Source organism: Bacillus rossius (genome assembly GCF_032445375.1).
Source record: "Bacillus rossius redtenbacheri isolate Brsri chromosome 4 unlocalized genomic scaffold, Brsri_v3 Brsri_v3_scf4_1, whole genome shotgun sequence".
In the NCBI taxonomy this organism is placed as follows: Eukaryota; Metazoa; Arthropoda; class Insecta; order Phasmatodea; family Bacillidae; genus Bacillus; species Bacillus rossius.
In genome coordinates, this window is record NW_026962010.1 from 4,527,706 (window position 1) to 4,546,154 (window position 18,449).

An 18,449-nucleotide genomic window follows, 5' to 3' on the forward strand; every position below is an offset into this window, starting at 1 on the left:
TATATAAATATAAATATATAAATACATATCGCACTTTTTATTTCAAAGATGTTATTGTGGAACAAATAACCTTTCATCCGTAGTTTTACGTTACAATTGGTGTCTAATAAATCTTTATAGATAATCTTAAATAATTTTTTTATGATTTCGCTCTGATTACGCAGTATTTAAGTAAAAAGTATAAACTTATTGTGTTAGACCATAAAACTGAACTAACGGAATTCTGTACAACGTAGATCCTGATATATCCCGGGATAAAACAAAAATATTTTGTTTGTTTTATGCTTTGCTTTTGGTAGTGTCAGAATCGTTAGTGGCCGATTTCAAAGAGAGAGAAAAAAGAGGAATTTTTTTAACCTCAGGGTAAAATCTATGTTTACTTTTATGCTCCTTTGGCCTATGTTCACTAGCGCTCTTTGTATCCATTACTGAAAACAAGATGGTAGCAGCGCTCTCTAGCAGGCGATGCACCAAGTCTTATAATAGGGATAGCGGCAAAGTCCTCTAGCGGGTGATGCTATTATTCCTTCAAATTAAAAAAAAATTCTGATATGTGCGTTATTTTTTATATTCCTTATTTAAATTTCGGTCGGTTAAATGTCTCGATGACCATGCGATCAAAGGCGTCCGAGCTACCATGGTTTGAATCACCTCGGTTCCAATGTAAGTTCTATAAAAATATTAATATGTCTTTAAGTACCACAACAACATTGGCTGGTAATTGAACTTCAACCTTACGTGCATGAGACAGAGCGATGATGGTGCGCTCTAAGAACAAACAGCAGAAACAAAGATGGGGGTATACTAAATGGTGGGTCCACAGCAAAACACAAATAAACAAGATGGTAGTCGTAATGTAACCCAAGATGGCGACCTCCAGCAGACATTTTTGTGAACTTTTATTCGCGCCAACCGCCACAGATAACAGCACCGTGGTTGTTAAACCTTCACGACAGGTGAATTAGTTCCACTTTTTCTTTCGAGTCTGCTTGGCACCTTAAAAGTTATGGTATTGCTTATGTTAAAAGTTTTTGAACTGTAGATTGGTTAGAAATAAGTGAACCAACTAGCATTAGATTCGAACTCATTTATGTGTGTTCACATATAAAAATTTAAAAATAATATATCTTACATTATTTAAAATTACAAAACCTACATAGTGTTACATTTTGAATAATAATTTAATAAAAAAATATGGTAACAATTTCAACACGATAAAAAGTGCCTCTATAAACTAGAATGAATTAATTTAAACATTATTAACATTATTTACGAATCAATATCAAAATATTTCTGGTACTACCCTATTGTAAAAAGTAATGGCATTGTTTCAAATAAATAGCTGCGAGCTATATGTTTTATTGGCAGGCCTGGTGGCAATTTTGTGTCGCTTCAAATTGTTTTAACTTGCCGACCGAGTTTTGTTTCCTACGCGATTGGTCACCGTGAAGTATGACAAAGGGACTTGCTTCAGATGGTGCGTTTGATTTATTATTCACCACCGAAACGAACTTGAAAAAAAAAAAAGATGCCGGAAATACAAAACGCGAACAGTGATTGTGGCTTGCAAAGGTTCGTTTGATGCCCACGAAGTCCACACCATCTCTCTCTATCTGGCTCTCGCTCGTTGTGGTCACGAGGATGCGGTAGAGACAGAAATTCAGGGAAGAGAGATAGAAAGAGAAGAAAAATAGAAAGTGACAAGATTCACGCAGCGAAGCGTTCCGCGGGCCGCGTCCTTTGATCGCGAACGTCCGCCATATTGAATTACGACCCCTCCTCCTCACCGCCCGCGGCTGGTTATGATACACTGCTCTTTGTTCGCGCCGACACCTGCTCCGAGGGTCGATACGCCCTGTTGGCCCGACGCCGGGAGGGAGGGGATGTGAGGTCACGTGTGCAGGGCTTCCCTCGCCTCCTTCCCCTCCTCCCAGATCACTTGAAACAATACATCACGGTTTCTTTCACTGCCGGGGTCCGGGGGAACATGCACCAGAACCGTCGCGATTTTCCTACTCGTAATTCAACTCCTTCGGTGACGTCGCGGTGAGATCAAAGACACACGGTTCAGCTCAGTAACTTGTTAAATTGAAATAACATGTATTGATCGGGGTTATTTCTTTATTCAAACCAAAAAATATTTTGCAAGTAATGCTTCAGAACGATCTAACACATTTGATTTATTACAAACAAAAACATACCTTATATTTCTCGAAACGTATGTTGTATGGGTAAACATACCTTCAAGTTAAAAAACAGTTATTACGTTTTTTCATACACATTGTTCTCGAATTTTGACATTTTCATAGTTAAAACATGCATTTATTTTCTTTTTTTATTTAATATAGGGCTACCTCAGTATCATTTAGTTAAATTACAAGTTATATAATAAAATTCGTATCAACATTATTTTAAATGAATTAATTACTTGAGAAAATAGGGATTATCTTGAATTTTAAAATAATATTTGAAAGATTAGTAGAAAAATAAACTATGTAATGAAAACTATACCAGAAGATCAAAGTCGTTAAATGAAAGTTTTTTTTAATAATAAAGGTGAGTTCAGAACACCTTATAAAATAATATTTTGTTTTAATAAATAATTACTCACGCTTAATACAGTGTTAAAAGAGCAGTTTTGGATTCGAAATTTGAAATGGTTTGACTAAGGCTTCATGAAAAATTGGGTGGTAATTAAAAGTGTTTAATTTTTTTTCTAAAAATAATCTACAAAATAATTTGTTTTTATGGGGTTATTGAGTAGCAAACGAATTAACTATCACTCTGTAGTTTGAGTAAGAGTTTCCATGAGCTGCATATATGTTTTCTTATATATATCGAAGAAATACTATCTATAGTAATCGTGACAATGGTGAGACCTTCGGAAAATTTTTATATAGAATTTAGTTTCATGGTCTATAGTCCCTAAAACCCTCTTTGACTTAAAAATATATCATTTTCATAGTTATGAGATATGCCATAATTTGGCACAAATCACTTCCAAGCTGATACATAAAATACATTAATTGAAAATCTTGGACGTGATCAATAATGGACAAAATCAAAACAAAGGGGTAGAAAAAGGGAAGTTTATTTGAAAAAAAAACTTACTATAAGCCCATAATATTAAAACTATCACGCCCGTATGAATGTATCATTACTCCTAAACGTTTGTCAAAATATGATTTTGATATGACCAACCATAACTGCAAGGGGTGTAAAAAACAGAGTTTGGAGGACAAAAAAAATTATAATTCACTTAGTACGCATAACATCGAATTCATGAGAATTGTGTATTGATCTAATAATTTTTATCGAAAACTTTATTCTGAAAAATGGTTGAAAAAAACAGGGGTAGAATAAAAAAAATCATAATTTTTATACCATGTAAACTATTCAATTCATTCTTATTCATACAAATTTTGTGCGAAATAATTTTAATACGACCTACCACTACTGCAAGGAGTGGAACATACAGGGGCTGAAGGACATAAAATTCATATCACCCTTAATAGGCACACTATCATATCCGCCCAAATTGTTTGTAATCATTACAAATATTAACTAAAACATTCCTCAAAATCAGTTTTTGATACAACCAACAATTGCTGCAAAATGGGGGAGGGATGGGAACCACAAAAGGTTAAAGGACAAAAATTCATAACACCTTTATTAGGTAAACTATAAAATATAAAAATAAATTAAATGTAATTGATCTAAAATTTATCCATATATTTGTGCTGTAACAATTTTTGATAAGACGAACCATTACTACTTGGGTTTGAAAATTAGGCGTTGTAATAAAAAAAATAACTTCCTTACCATGTACACTATTAAATTCGTTGTTATTTATTTTTTATTTTTTTTTTAAATTGTATACAATTTTTGATTAAATTTTTATGTAACTTACAATTAGTGTAAGGGGTAGAAAGAACAACTTTTTAGTAGGTATCCTATCAAATCCGTTATAATTTATGTAAAAATTTTAAAAAACTATCTAATACTTTAGCTTAAATAATTTTCGAGGATATAATTTATTACCGTAAAAAAATTTTCATATCAAATTCGTTTTTAATTTATTTTAAACTATCTTAACATTGTCTTAAACATTTCTGAAAAGCAAATTTTTATACGACCACGTATTAATTTATGGAATAAAAATAGTGTTCAAAGATAAAACAATTCATAACTACCTTAGTAGGCACAGTATAAAAATCGTTCTAAGTTATTCATTTCTGTATGCATTAAGTTAAAAACATTCGAACATTTTCAATGTTTAATCGATCATTTTGGACTATTGAAGAATATATAGAATATAACGTGTGCCGGAAATTAGGAATTTCGACACTTTTTTTTTTTAATTTTATATCATTTTAAATTATTTTTGGAAATTTTATTTTTATTTATAATTTGGTTACTTTGGGTAATTTACTCTTTGTTAGGCTGGTGTACTCCCCTTAGTTAAACTTTGTGCCAGTAGACCGAGGCACCCTTTCCCAGAGATCTATAGGATCTTTTGCAGATCTAAGACTTTGTTGGCTGCCCGTTTAAAATTTCCCTCGCTTACAGGCACGTCCCAGGCCTGTAACGTTACTTCACTTCATGACTAAAACTGCATACAGCAGCTCTGGACGAGCTGTTACCATTTCTCAGAGGCGAGCTGACCATAGCCTTTACCGTCACGAATACGTATTAGGTTCTCTTCTCGAAAAGCACATCATGGAAGTGCGTTCCCAGCGTAGTTGCGTTTTATGCCCCCACTTACTCCACTCCCCCCCCCCTTCAGTTCTAAGAATTCGCCCAAGACCAATGACCGGTCATAAACCCCAGCAGACAGCGACCGTCTCCAAGGACGACTTGCATAAAATATGTGTGTGCCAAGATGGACCGCCCACGATATCTAGCGGCAAATTTGCTAACCTCCCAGCCAACTTCCCCTGTAGGCCGCCAGAGAGCTGCACCTGACTGCCCCTTTATTCCCTTGTTAGAGCAGACGCCTTGGGCGAGTCGATTCTTTTTTATTTCAGACACCCCTCAACAGGTAGCGCTAAAGTCGGCCAGTGCTACCAACTTCGAGACATCAAAGTCAGAGTTTTTTATGACGCCCACTCGGGGAACTTCGGAACCATTCGGTCCGGACGTCCCATTCCCCCCTCCACTTTTGATAGAACATTTGCTTTTAATTACGAGACGCGGTTCTTCGCGAGACACTTCGCGTCGCGACTGCAGATGGACCGTTTGATTATCGGCGAGTCGACGAGACACTGCAAGACTTCCATCCGGCCGCAACCGACTATGTAGTCGCTTAAATAAGGGATGCTATCCCTGTATTTTTTTTAAGTAGTTTGGTCCGTCTGCGTAGTACAACGAATAGTAGTTATTTTTCTTTTAAATTATTTCTTTTGAAATGATGAAAACGACCGCGCCCAGCCACGTATTCGCGGGATCCAGTTCCTGGCTGGCGACACATCGGTAAATAGAAGCCAACTTCCCTGTCTGGTGAGTGACGATCCGCGACTTTCCCCAACCTCCCCTTAGCCTTTGTGGGCATTTTCTGCCCCATATACTGTCTGTGTACAAGTTCTGATCAGTTTAGATTTGGACTGTTCGCAGACAGGGTCTGAGAGCCGGACGCCGAATAGGCATTTTCATCTCCCTTCCTCAACAGCACACAGGCGCCCTGGCATCATGTTCCCACGTGATCTCCGGGAAACGAAGCCACAACCTCCGGTGCTACTGTACCTTTCTACCTTTTTTGAACTTTCCTAAATTACGCCGTCAGACGAAGTTCATCAGATAAATGTCACATCTGGACTTTGAGAATACTGGGATTATTTAAATATATTTGTGTTTTTTTATTGGTTTAAGTATTTTTAGTAAATTAAACTTTTTATAATTGAATTCAGGGTCGACCCTTATATATTTTTTTGAATATACCTGAGATCTGTTTAAGTACTTAATTGATATTGTATGTTTATATTTTTTGATAACTGTTATAAAATTTCTTTTAATTAATTTGACGTAATTATATTCAGACGGAATCACACCTTGTTTCTGTTCATTTCTAATAACACTGTGAACCCATAAAGTTCCCCAGCACAAACGTACATTAATTTTTAAAAAAAATTAAGATCTTTAAAAAAGTGTTTAGAGCATTTTGAAAAGAAATAGTGCTTTAAATTCTTCATGCGACTCTAGGCTGCGCCCAAAGAGATTTATTTTTTATTTTTGACCATATAAAAAATATCTGCGCTTACGCCTAGTGAATAGAATATGGCTACCCCATTGGCATGATTAAATATCAGACTACATTAGAAGAAAGGTCACACTTTTGATCCTGAACTCGTTCTTGAATACAAATTAGAGGCACGGAAATGCTTTAATCTAACTTCTTAATATGTCTGAATAAACATAAGCGAGGGGCACCATTCCGTTCATTGAGAATTTCGCTGTCGACCTTCTAAAAATACCGCGACAAAATTGCTCTTTCATAACTTCCTAGGTTGTAAAGCGAACGAAAATTATGTCTCCCCCGCTCCACACCTCTTTCGCCAAAACCATCAACAGAAGCGTAACGTTTGCTAAATGCCCCCACGGTATTCATTTATAAGGGGTATTTTTTTTTCCCCTACGGTTTCATAATGGCCTCATTAGTCGTCAGCGGCGCTTCAGCGTATCTTTCCTAACGAGCAATTTGTTTCGGATTAAAAACTCGGCCCTGCGAAAGTAATTTTGTCCGGGGGGGGGGGGGGGGGGGAGTTAAAGGAGTTTATTTCAGCCTGGTAGGGATCGGCCTAGCTATTAATTATGAGCTCAATGAGGTGGAAGAGATTTCAGGGTGTCGCTCCCTTTCTCACTCGGGGATGTTTTCACAATGAATGTCTTTTTTTTTTTTTTTTCCCCATTTGTCCACCAGCTTTGGCAGGTCGTGGGCTTTGGTGATACATACATACATACGTAAGTCGTTACAATGCGCGCACTATAAATTTCACATCGCAGCTTCGGACGTTGCCTTCGTGCAGTTCAATACGTAGCAGAAATATAGGAAACCTTTTTTTTTAATTAGCTATAAAAAGCTAAGTATGTTGAATGTATCGGATGATTCACAAAACCAAACATTGGTTACCCAGAGCACTTTAAACAACATTTTTGTATCAGCGGCTCGTTTAATAAAACAGGCGTCAGTAAAGCAGCATAAAACATTTATAGAAAACCAGATATTGGTTTTCCATGTCGTGGTACATCAAAGTGTAGTAAGAAATATTTTAAAGTATTAAATGCATCCAAAAACCCTTGTCAAACAGAATCAATGCTAATCAATTTTTTAAGCTGTGTGTAGGCATATTAAACTTTTTGCTGGTGTTCGCCGACTTGTCTGTATGGCAAATTGTCTAGTGTAACTTTCAAACATATTTTCAGTTATTTAATGTACCTATATACATTTTGACGTGACAACGTCTAATAAATCGATGAACGCCGGCTGCACGCACGAAAAAGTGTCCCCTAACGCACATTGTCCCACTACGATGTGTCTCGTTACGCTCATTGCCTTCCGCGGCAACCAGGCACTCGTTAATACACTAAATATTTTCCTTTGCTTATCGCGAGGGGCGTTATTATTAATGAATTATAAATAAAATTTCGTGCCCGGAGCCACAATTGCATATCATTTTGAGTACTGGAAGACCTAAAAACGTAAAAATATACTCGATGAATTTTAATCTCGGCCCCAGCGCACCACGAGCGTCTGGGTTGTACATTAAAGTCGAAATTTTTTTTTTAAACTTACTAATACTTATTTTATTAACTGCAAGGGCATTTTTATTAAATTCTTCGTTTAATTTCACGACGAACAAACTTCGTAGTTAAATGTGTAATTGCGATAAAGCGTAAAACATTCTCGACGATCTTGAAACATGGCGGCCGACTAGCAGAGGCCGAATTGGATATTTCATTTTCTTTTGGATCAATCATTTCATCAATGTTCTGTTATGACGTTGTCACGTTAAACTATCGTCCGTAAACCGACTTTACAGACAACCAATTTTTTTTTTTTTACTTCTGAAGTAAAATATGGTCGTCATAGACAGAGGAGCGCAACTCGATTCAGAGAAACCGTTGGTAAGCAATCGGCCGTGGTTTATGTTGAAGAACTAGTGGTGTAACGGAAAGTCATAGCAAACGGAGATCACAACTCTAACCCAGGTCCTCTCATAACATCTTATCTCTCTGTATACGGCATTTGTTGGGAGTATTTTCGTGAATAGAGCGGAAATCGCATGAAACGAAAATGTGTAACAACCACAGTGCTGCCCATCTGTGGCGGTTGGCGCAAATAAAAGTTCACAAAAACAAAGGGAAAAGTTATAGAATCAACTGCTTGGTGAATTTTAAATAATTATGTACAGAATTTTACCATAACTCCTTGTCGAAAGTCAGGTTCATAGCCGGGGTTTAGTATTTTCTCAAGTCTTTTTATCTTTAATTGGAGCAGTTTCATTACATTGTTTAAATCTTCGGTCTATATAAATAAATTAATTATTTTATAGTCTATGTACCTGCTCCGGCGGCAGTTATAGTGTTGGGTTCGCAAACTACGTGTGATTCGCATCCAGTAATGAAGTTAAAAATCACAATTTGCGTAGCCTATATATAATACGCTGGGCATTATTAGCAAGAATTCTAAGTTCAATTTCGTGTCCGAGTTTCGTCTTATAAGTGAATTTGAAACATGAGAACACACCAATTTCATTGATTTATATATTTGTATTGATGCTCGAACATACAGACAAACAGGCAAAAGCACACAAATTTTAAAAGTTATATTTTGGATTTCTCAATAATATAAATAGTCATTTCCAATATTTTTGTTCATAATTTCATCCAATGTACAGAACTTTTTTTGCCTCTTACTGTTTTATTATTAGTATATACAGTTTATCTGCATGTAAATACTTTGTGTCTTTATTGCAATACTTTTGATTAACTATTTAATATCAGGCATACACACAACAAGCGAGGACGAACCGCTGGGCGGCGGGACAGAGTGCCCGCGAGCTGGCGCGACACCTGGGATTGATTCGTACCCACCCCTCGCCGATATTTACCCGTCACCCCCTTTCCACCAGGAGGGGCTGGTCATCTCCCAGAACCCCGGGTCAACCTCCACCCTCCCCCCTCTCCCCCCCCCGCCTCTTTCCCGACGGCCACGAGTTGCCTCTGGCGCCAGCCGGCGATTAATCAGGTGGACGCTGGCCGGGGTATGGGTCCGGTACGTTTCACTCACCCCCGATCAGTCCCCGACCTTGACCGAATGTCACTCCTCACTCGTGCAACTTCGCTGTTCGAATTTTAGATGTGGAGCCACTCCCCAACTGGGGTGAGCGCCACTGGCCATAAATGCAACAATAGATAAAAAATTGGTAGTCTGTAAAGTCGGTTTACGGACGATAGTTTAACGTGACAACGTCATAACAAAACATTGATGAAATGATTGCATACTTTTATGAATAAAATTGAATCATTTTTATTTTAATAATAAAAGAATAAATACTTGAAATTATACTAGTAATCATATTTTTCAAATGCAAGAATATTTAACCTTCATTGCCGAAATTGTTGTTGTAATAAGCAACGAAAACCACATTAACTTTTCACTTTACTTTATAAACAGTCGACGAAACAGTTCACGTGTATATGACTTGTAATTAATTTTAAAAACTGGCTTTTAGCTATAAAGTTTAAATATAATTATGAACAAGTTTTCGTTTAAATAAACTTTCATCTAATATCTATCATCAATTATATGAATCGCCATAATTTTTTAGTCAATTTATTAGCGTAACGGGACACAGCGTAATGGAACATTGTGCGTAACGGGACACTTTTTCGTGCGTGAAGCCGGCGTTCATCGATTTATTAGACGTTATCACGTCAAAAATATATTAAAGCGGAATATGCGTCCAAGTTCCTAACCCCCCACAGGGTGGACTCTCTTCTACTCTGTCCAACTATTCGTCCACACCATCCTTTGTTTCAGATATGCCCTTGCATCCCGCATGTCTGTACCCAGGGTTTCCCCTGTGTCCATGCAGGTTTCACCTGGGCTCAACATAGCATAGTTTAATACTGGTTTTAACATAGGGGAGTTTGTTATAACCTCAATCGCTGCCATGTCTGACCACTACCCACACAAAGCACACGATGCATGCGACCTTCTCCCTGAAAGGCTAATCCCAACATGACTTAGGCGTGTAGACTTCGGCCTGAGACACACCAGGTGCCTCCAAAACTCGGACCCCTCTCACATAATACCGTTAGTTTTAATATGGTTAGGAAAAAAAACAGTTTGCGAAGTTTCTTTTAAATGTGTCATTCATTTAACGTAACCAGGCCAAACATTCATTTTAGTTACCATTACGTAGGAGTGCAAAATCCTACTCTCCAGAGAAAAAAAAAGATAATTTTTGCTTCATTTTTAATTGTTCAACAATAATTTTACATACAAATTATGTAAATTACGTTACGTAGCTAGACTTTTAGGTTAGTTACAATCGCCTAAATTAATAAGAACCCACGATCTCGAAAGAAAAATAATTAAATCGTGTTTTTAGAGAGAACTGTATTTATGTAGCAGACCTGAAGTAATCTACTTTGACTTTTAGGACCAGAAAAAAAAACGGAGGTGCACGAACGTTGTTTATACAGGTGTCTGACTCGGTTTCAATGAACAGTAGTTTTGCCATCCGTGTGGGCTGAGGATAGAAGAGGCACACAGGCCTTAATTGGTAGCGTCACTCTGGGTCCAGTCTGCGAATCAGGCAGATGTTCCTTCTACACGGGTCATTTCAACCTTCTTCCTCTTGCCCTTCCCCTTTCCTCGTAGACCTTAACGCATCTCACACCAAGACCAACTGACATAGTCTGTGTCATGAAACATGTCTCTACAGTTCTTGAAATTGGTTCATGCCAGTCGTTAGTGTTTATAAGCAAACAGCGTGCGATTCTCTGCAGGAGACAGTTGGGAACGGGTACCACTGGAACTACAGATATTTTTTAACCTGTTTAATTTAAGATAAAATAATGTACAGAAACTTTAGCCTTGTGTTAAGTGGAGTTAGGGCGTTTTTTGCTGAGCCGTAATATTTATTAATATAACTATACCGACAGAATGTTCGGAAAATCACCGGAATACATCAAAGATTTTATTTTATGAATATTGAGCTTGAGTTTTTTATGCCACTTATCGAGTAGCACAGTTCCTAAGGGTGGTATTTAACCTTGAATAAGTAAAAGTTAATTCATTTTTAGATTATTTGTGCATTTTTAATTACTTTTGAACTTTTGTTCTAAGTTGTCCAATGTTTTTTTATAACACAAAATACTACATATTATTTTCGAATTTTTTATGGTATAATTGTAAGCATGCATTACTTGATTAGAAGACGCCAATTATTCTCAAATGGCATTCAAGCATGAATAACCATATATATTCTTAGAGTAACTGAGATTTTAGATTAATGTTGGTTTCTGTTTTAGAACTGGAGTTGGACTGATTATTAAACAAATAACGATTTTAAAATAACATCTTCCATTGACCATCAAGAAATTAAAATTTTTTTAAAATAATGTTTTGAACTTATATTATGCCCCAAGTAAAACATTATTTGAAACTGTGATGAAATGCAATTTTAATGAAATTTTGTCCAAACAATTAAGGAGCTCACGACAGGACTATCATTATTTTTATTGGGTTTTTTAAAATAATTTCGCTTGTATGCCAGTAGATTGATTGTGGGTTGGCTTCAAAGTTCAAGTACACCTAACTGTACATTAAAAACACCTCACAAAACCCCTTCTTACACCGAAATGAGAGGTTAATCAACTGCCCAAAATAGTAGACTGAAAGGAATTCCAAACTTATAAGATCATAATACTGTAGTTTCAATTTATTTCCTGCTCAGTAAAAATTTCAAAGTATTTAACATTTCTTAATTAATAAATTTTTTATCATGCGATACAATGCCTTTGTCGTAAATGTTACGCTGACTTTGAACAGTGCATCGAAACTTCGTAATGAAACAAAAAAATATGTATGGGTGCGTAGCCACCCCGCACGTTCGAACTGAAACTTCACAGATAAAAGGTAAAGGAAATTTCAGTGGTACTCTAATATTTGAAACGCCTGTAATCATTCGTTGAAAATAGACATTTGCTTGCTAGTGTCTGTCCATGTCTTTACTGGGTAAAATAATAAAGAATTAATGAGTTTATGATAGTTGAAAATATTATACATAACACTACTGGAAATGTCTGTGCAAATGGTCACAATTATAATGCTAGAGCCGGATTTAACCTTAAAGTTGAGAGTTTGAAGTTGAGAATTACGAGTTGCGAAAGTATGATAAAATAGGTAAAAGTATGCGAAAGTATGCCAACGTATGCAAAATTATGCGGAAGTGTGCGAAGGTATGTAAAATAAGCGAAGGTATGTAAAAATATGCAAAGGTATGCAAAGGTTTCCACAGCTATTGAAAAGCATACTCAATCATGAGTTGCTGCTGTTATCTGTAACCGGCTGTAAAGATATTTCAATTAAAGATTTATTTTAAGCGGAACTTTTTTTTCAGCTGGTTGAATAAGATCAGAATCACGAGGTAAAGGGAGTGAATAAGTAAAGGAATTAACGTGTGTAACGAACGTAATTAACGTATGTAACGAATATCGCTCGCTGGTGTGGGGTAAAAAAAAAAGAGCCTTGGGAGTAGAATAACGAACCCAGTAGAGAAAATAAAAATCTTTGCAACATTTCATCGCCATGTTTGTTCCAGTTGTGAAAATTGTGTACTTTATTGTTTAATTTAATAGTAAAGTGAACTATTTAATGTTTTAATATGAAACTTCTAAATGGGTGGTAGCATAGAGGTTTTTGACCCTTTTTTTAAGGGAAGCCAATGATGTACATTCTGTATTCCACAGACCCGAACAAGCCCGAATATCTACCTTCGGCCAACTTCGTCAGTTTTTTTGTTAATTACTTTAAAAAAATTGTGGATGGTTGGTTATGTTAGGTTAGTATAGCTACATTAAAAATACTGTCAAATCATTTGAATGGTTGATTAAGAATTTCTAATTTAATATGTAGCTATCGTGACCTAACAAACCATTCACACAATCTCCCAATTTTTTTTAATGTAGCTATACTAACCTTATTAAACTATTATGTCCACAAAATGTGTTAAATAGAGGAAAATTTGTAGAACGAAATAAAAGTATTTCCGATTTTTTTTTTTTCATTTTATTTATGGAAGTGGGACTGTCGAGATAATTACCCCTTCAACACCAATAATCAGTTAGTTTTAACCTCTTAGCAACCTCTTAGCAACCTCTTTGCATGAACATTGTTTAACCTTCAATATTACCTCTTATTCAAATCTATGTATTAATTCATGTAACAATCTAAGTCATGTTTTGTGCTTAATAAAGCCTTAGTTTCTGTTGATAAGGTTTATTATGTCAATTTATTAAGCACATTTTACCAAGAAACATTTAATACAAACAATGGACAAGTATTTCAAGCCCGAGAGATTTGAAGCAGATCACACAACTGGGAAAAGCTCCTCACAATGGAATCACTGGAAGAAAACATTCGAAGTCTTCACAGCTTCAATCAAGGCTTCTGAATCTGATAAGCTGTTACTACTCTACAATCACGTGAGTCACAGTATATACGAACTTATTAGCGAATGTACTTCTTATGCGTCTGCAATCGAAAAGCTAGATTCACTCTTTATTAAACCTAAGAATGAAATATTTTCAAGGCATAAACTAATGAGCCGACACCAGCAACCTGATGAAAGTGTAAATCAATTCTTACAATCTTTGCGTCTCCTTAGCTCTGACTGCGAGTTCAAAGATGTTAAAGCAGCAGCTTATAGGGATGAATACATTAGAGATGCATTTATAAAAGGTCTCTCATCGAACAGTATCCGACAACGTTTGTTAGAAAACGCAACTCTTAGCCTGGATGAAGCATTTGCAAAAGCACGATCATTAGAATCAGCTCATATAATTTCTGAATCCTATATTCCTAGCCAGACACCTTTAGCCTCAACTGAGCCGGTTCAGCAACCAAATTCTCCTGTAACCGCAGCCAGCAGTAGTCAGAAATGTTTCTTCTGTGGGTTCCCTCGTCATCCTCGTTCTTCCTGTCCAGCGCGAGAAGCTACATGCAAACTCTGTGGTAAGAAAGGCCATTATGCAAAAGTCTGTAGGTCAATTAAGCCCAAAGATCGTACTGCCGCCTTACCTGACTCTCCTCAAGACACAGATGACTTCTCAACTGTTGCTTGCCTTCCTGCTAAGTCTCTGGTTTTCCCAACTAACCAATCTAATCGTAATCGTAAGACCAAACCAACATCTTCCAAAACATCAGCTGCTTCTCCAACTAGCCTTTCCAAAACCATTGTCAAACTGAAAGTAAATGGTTTTCCAGCTGAAGGGCTAATAGACACGGGGAGTTCGGAGAGTTACATAAATGATGGTTTTGTCTCCAAACATAAATTAAAACAATATCCTACGTCATCTGAAGTAGCTATGGCATCGTCCTCTTTGGCCATGCCTATAAAAGCTTATTGTTCCGTAGATTTACAAATCTCGGACAATATATACAGAAAAACAAAGCTTAACGTTCTAAACAACTGTTGCGCAGATGTTATATTAGGGCACGATATCTTTAAGCAGCATTCCACTCTGTCGATAGTTTTTGGTGGTAATAAACCTGAACTGCAAATCAGTAGCTTAGCATGTGCCAAAGTCGGTCCGGCCACCCTCTTCGAACACTTAACACCAAATTGTAGACCTATCGCGATCAAGTTCAGACGACACTCAAACGAAGACGAAAAATACATTCAATCCCACATAGAAAAACTTCTCTCTGACGGTGTCATTGAAGAAAGCAACTCACTCTGGAGGGCGCAGGTACTAGTCGTGAGTGGAACACATCGAAAACGTATGGTCGTCGACTATTCTCAGACTATAAACCGATACACGATGTTAGACGCTTACCCAATCCCTTCCATAGAGAAAATAGTTTCCGATGTAGCTAAATATAATATCCACAGCACAATAGATCTCAAGAGCGCATATTATCAAATACCAATAAGGGTTGAAGACAGGCCGTACACCGCCTTCGAGGCAGCAGGAAAACTCTGGCAATTCAAACGTATACCAATGGGCGTCACCAATGGAGTGTCTGCGTTCCAGAGGAAGATGGACGAGATCAAGACCAAAGAAAGACTACAAGGAGTTGGCATCTACTTGGACGATGTGACGGTGAGCGGAAAAGACCAATCTGAACACGACTCCAATCTACGAAAATTTTTAGACGTCTGCAAGAAATATAATTTAACCATTAATCAAGAAAAATCCCATTTCAATTTGAAGTCTCTTAAGCTCCTCGGTTATCTCATCGAAAACAATATACTCAAACCAGATCCCGACAGACTTAAGCCACTGATTGATTTCCCTATCCCTAGAAACAAAGCATCCTTGCAACGAGCACTAGGGATGTTCGCTTATTATTCTAAATGGATTCCAAATTTTCAGATAAAATACGTAGATTAGTGAACTGTAAAGTATTTCCTATGGCCCCTGAACTAATCCAAGACTTCAACAATTTACGGAACTTCATAGTTAAATCCTTCGTCGTTAACGTAGAGGAAGACATCCCATTCTGCGTCGAAACAGATGCCTCTGACGTCGCCATCGCCGCCACTCTGACTCAAAACAAGAGACCAGTAGCCTTCTTCTCGAGAACCCTCACTAAGAGCGAACAACACCATTCAGCTGTCGAGAAGGAAGCTTATGCGATCATTGAAGCCCTTCGGAAGTGGAGGCATTACTTGATAGGAAGAAAGTTTCAACTTATAACCGACCAGAAGTCTATTTCTTACATGTTTAACATTCGGCATCCTGGGAAAATCAAGAACGAAAAATTTACAAGATGGCGGTTAGAACTTGCTCCTTACAACTATGACATCATCTACAGACCGGGGAAGGAGAACGTGGCGGCTGACGCTCTCTCTAGGACTTGCGGCTCGCTCCATACCTTCGACAGACTTGTCCACTACCACAAGGCTTTGTGTCACCCAGGGATCACCCGGATGGCTCACTGGGTGAAGAATCAGAACCTTCCCTACTCCATCGACGAGATACGCCGAGTCACGTCTTCCTGCAGAACATGCTCCGAAATCAAACCTCGCTTTCACAACAAGCGGAGCACCCTCATCAAGGCCACCGCACCCTTCGAACGGCTCAGCGTTGATTTTAAGGGACCATTACCATCCAACACTCCTCGGAAATATCTGTTAACGGTAGTCGACGAGTACTCCAGGTTCCCTTTTGCCATCCCTTGCAACGACCTATCCTCCACAACCGTCATTCAAGCACTAAATCAGATCTTTACACTCTTCGGATATCCTTCATACATTCACACAGACAGAGGCACATCCTTTATATCCAGAGAACTTCAATCATTCCTACATTCCAATGGAGTTGCTACTAGTCGTACTACACCATACAATCCGTGTGGAAATGGCCAAGTAGAACGTTACAATGGGATAATATGGAGAACTGTATCGCTGGCGCTGAAAACGAAGGGACTCGTGATAACGCAGTGGGAGAAGGTGTTACCTGAAGCGTTGCACTCCATCCGCACACTGCTCTGTACTGCTACTAAAGCTACACCCCACGAACGTATGTTCTACCATAAGAGAAGGGCCAGTTCTGGAGTTACTCTTCCTTCGTGGCTTACTACACCAGGGAAAATTCTAATGAAGAATCACGTCCGTCAGAGTAAATATGACCCCCTGGTGCAAGAAGTAACTCTGCTTGAGGCGAACCCTGACTATGCTCTGGTTCAACTTCCAGATGGTAAGGAGACAACAGTCAACCTCAGGCATCTCGCTCCTGCAGGGGATATTGTCAACAATGAATCTAACTTAGAAGACGTGAATTTTCCAAACCTCGCTGATGATCCTAATCAACACACTGAAGCATCTGAAGACACCCAGCTGAACCTCACTCCAGAAGATTCACCTGCGAAGAACATGAATGATCAAGACCTACCTCAAGTGAACCCAATTCGGACTCCACCCAGATCTCCTCCCAGACCTCAACCTCCACTCCGGAGATCTTCCCGCACCACTAGACCTTCTGAATATCTCAAGGACTATGTCCTTAAATGAAGAGGGGGCGAATGTGGTGATATTGGTTTTAACCTCTTAGCAACCTCTTAGCAACCTCTTTGCATGAACATTGTTTAACCTTCAATATTACCTCTTATTCAAATCTATGTATTAATTCATGTAACAATCTAAGTCATGTTTTGTGCTTAATAAAGCCTTAGTTTCTGATGATAAGGTTTATTATGTCACTATGCCTTCAACCTTGAATCCTCCTCGTGTTAATATTTTGAGTCTACGGAAAAAAATTATCCCGACGTTGGCCGAAGGTAGATATTCGAGCTTGTTCGCGTCTGTGCAATACAGAATGTACATCGTAGGCTTCCCTTTTTTTAACAGTTGTGAACTTCTATTGCGTACAATATCCCAGACTAAAGGCTATATTATAACATCACAATTTAGACTATTCAAAACAAATCATACACAAAATTTTTGGTTAACAAACCTAGTTTTTATTACAAATATTCAATATGTGCACCTTTAGATGTTCGGCACACATACAATTCTTCCCACACTTTGGTTAACAATTCCGGAGTAATGGAAGCAAAAGCCTCCCCAATTCTGTGTATCGACTCTGGCAAATAATTAGGTAGCGACGGAACGTAGGCACAAACTTTTATAAAGCCCCAAAGGAAAAAAAACCGCATGGCATTATGTCAGGTGAACGTGGATGTCAGCTAAAAAGAGTTCTGTCGCCTTGACCATTGCGACCTATCCAACGGTCAGGGACTTTGACGTTCAACAACTCTCGTACAAATAGATCATAAAGGGGAGATTAAAGATTCACACTCAGAAAATTGCAGAACACAAAAAGCTTTACGCTCAGGAGTCGCCATTTTGCGTAGGTGGCGCTGCCAGCGAGAAAACAACAAAGCAGTTCTCGCGCACGCGCTTATCTAAAATTGTTTGAGTTATTATTTAATGATGACTCTGAACCAAACTTCTACGACGATTACAGTTGAAACTATTAAAATTTGTAACTGGGACAATATTTTATGGACGTACTGTATTAAGTTGGCAGCTTGGCTGAGTCACCAGGGCACAGGGTGTTGACTCGCCGTTTACAAACCGCTCAAGATTTATTGATAGTGTCTGATCACGAACCATTTCACTTGCCTGCACAAGTTTCGTTTCATGGTTACTTCTAAAATGTATAATTTTTGGACAATGGAAAAGTATAAAGAGGATTATTTCATGGACATTTAG

The 18,449-nt window shown here is 37.8% G+C and overlaps 1 protein-coding gene across 6 annotated transcripts in view; it reads left to right on the forward strand.

Annotated features, from left to right (window-relative positions):
- The window catches only part of LOC134541618 (somatostatin receptor type 5-like), a 719,278-nt gene that overhangs the window by 406,868 nt on the left and 293,961 nt on the right, over window positions 1-18,449 (forward strand). For 2 of the 6 annotated variants that reach the window (XM_063385170.1, XM_063385172.1), the window contains exon 1: window positions 5,227-5,499. The exons of the other annotated variants lie outside the window; for them this stretch is intronic. The gene's annotated coding sequence lies outside the window, so the exon portion shown is untranslated. Of the gene's footprint in view, window positions 1-5,226; window positions 5,500-18,449 lie in introns of those variants that run through there. 6 annotated transcript variants of the gene reach the window in all.